The sequence below is a fragment of the Physeter macrocephalus genome, chromosome 8 (genome assembly GCF_002837175.3).
Source record: "Physeter macrocephalus isolate SW-GA chromosome 8, ASM283717v5, whole genome shotgun sequence".
In the NCBI taxonomy this organism is placed as follows: domain Eukaryota; kingdom Metazoa; phylum Chordata; class Mammalia; order Artiodactyla; family Physeteridae; genus Physeter; species Physeter macrocephalus.
This window is the reverse complement of record NC_041221.1, coordinates 143,326,631-143,329,247: the sequence shown is the minus strand read 5'-3', so window position 1 is coordinate 143,329,247 and position 2,617 is coordinate 143,326,631.

Here is a 2,617-nt window from a genome sequence, read left to right as displayed (position 1 = left end):
ACACACCAACATTCGAATTATAGGGGTCCCAGAAGAAGAAGAGAAAAAGAAAGGGACTGAGAAAATATTTGAAGAGATTATAGATGAAAACTTCCCTAATATGGGAAGGAAATAGTTAATCAAGTCCAGGGAGCACAGAGAGTCCCAAACAGAACCACAAGAGAAGGAAAAGACCTACAATAACAAACCCAAAACAATTAAGAAAATGGGAATACAAACATACATATCGATAATTACCTTAAATGTAAATGCATTAAATGCTCCCATCAAAAGACACAGACTGGCTAATGGATACAAAAACAAGACCCATATATATGTTATCTACAAGAGACCCACTTCAGACCTAAGGACAAATACAGACTGAAAGTGAGGGGATGGAAAAAGATATTCCATGCAAATGGAAATCAGAAGAAAGCTGGAGTAGCAATTCTCATATCAGACAAAATACACTTTAAAATAAAGACTATTACAAGAGACAAAGCAGGACACTACATAATGATCACAGGATCGATCCAAGAAGAAGATATAACAATTGTAAATAATTATGCACTCAACATAGGAGCACCTCAATACATAAGGCAAATACTAACAGCCATAAAAGGGGAAATCGACAGTAACACAATCATAGTAGGGGACTTTAACACCCCACTTTCACCAATGGACAGATCATCCAAAATGAAAATAAATAAGGAAACACAAACTTGAAATTACACATTAAACAAGATGGACTTAACTTGATATTTATAAGACATTCCATCCAACAACAGCAGATTACACTTTCTTCTCAAGTGCTCAGTGTACATTCTCCAGGATAAATCATACCTTGGGTCACAAATTAAGCCTCAGTAAATTTAAGAAAATTGGAATCATATCAACTGTCTTTCCAACCACAACGCTATGAGATTAGATATCAATTACAGGAAAAAATCTGTAACAAATAAAAACACATGGAGACTAAACACTACACTACTAAATAACCAAGAGATCACTGAAGAAATCTGAGAGGAAATCAAAAAATACCTAGAAACAAATGACAATGAAAACACGATGACCCCAAATCTATGGGATGCAGCAAAAGCAGTTCTAAGAGGGAAGTTTGTAGCAATACAATCCTACCTCAAGAAACAAGGAACATCTCAAGAAGATGAATAAAATTGATAAACCATTAGCCAGACTCATCAAGAAAAAAAGGGAGAAGTCTCAAATCAATAGAATTAGAAATGAAAAAGAAGATGTAACAACCGACATTGCAGAAATACAAAGGATCATGAGAGATTACTACAAGCAACTGTATGCCAATAAAATGGACAACCTGGAAGAAATGGACAAATTCTTAGAAATGCACAACCTGCCGAGACTGAACCAGGAAGAAATAGAAAATATGAACAGATGAATCACAAGCACTTAAATTGAAACTGTGATTAAAAATCTTCCAACAAATAAAACCCAGGACCAGATGGCTTCACAGGAGAATTCTATCAAACATTTAGAGAAGAGCTAACACCTATCATTCTCAAGCTCTTACAAAATATAGCAGAGGGAAGAACACTCCCAAACTCATTCTACGAGGCCACCATCACCCTGACACCAAAACCAGACAAACATGTCAGAAAGAAAGAAAACTACAGGCCAATATCACTGATGAACATAGATGCAAAAATCCTCAACAAAATACTAGCAAACAGAATCCAACAGCACATTAGAAGGATCGTACACCATGATCAAGTGGGGTTTATTCCAGGAATGCATGGATCCTTCAATATACGCAAATCAATCAACGTGATACACCATATCAACAAACTGAAGGAGAAAAACCATGTGATCATCTCAATAGATGCAGAGAAAGCTTTTGACAAAATTCAACACCCATTTATGATAAAAACCCTGCAGAAAGTAGGCATAGAGGGAACTTTCCTCAACATAATAAAGGCCATATATGACAAACTCACAGCCAACATCGTCCTCAATGGTGAAAATCTGTAACCATTTCCACTAAGATCAGGAACAAGACAAGGTTGCCCACTCTCACCACTCTTATTCAACATAGTTTTGGAAGTTCTAGCCACAGCAATCAGAGAAGAAAAAGAAATAAAAAGAATTCGAATTGGAAAAGAAGAAGTAAAACTGTCACTGTTTGCAGATGACATGATACTATACATAGAGAATCCTAAGGAGGCTACCAGGAAACTACTAGAGCTAATCAATGAATTTGGCAAAGTAGCAGGATACAAAATTAATGCACAGAAATCTCTGGCATTCTTATACACTAATGATGAAAAATCTGAGAGTGAAATTAAGAAAACACTCCCATTTACCATTGCAACAAAAAGAATAAAATATCTAGGAATAAACCTACCTAAGGAGACAAAAAACTTGTATGCAGAAAACTATAAGACACTGATGAAAGAAATTAAAGATGATACAAATAGGTGGAGAAATATACCATGTTCTTGGATTGGAAGAATCAACATTGTGAAAATGACTCTACTACCCAAAGCAATCTACAGATTCAATGCAATCCCTATCAAACTACCACTAGCATTTTTTACAGAACTAGAAAAAAAAATTTCACAATTTGTATGGAAACACAAAAGACCCCAAATAGCAAAAGCAATCT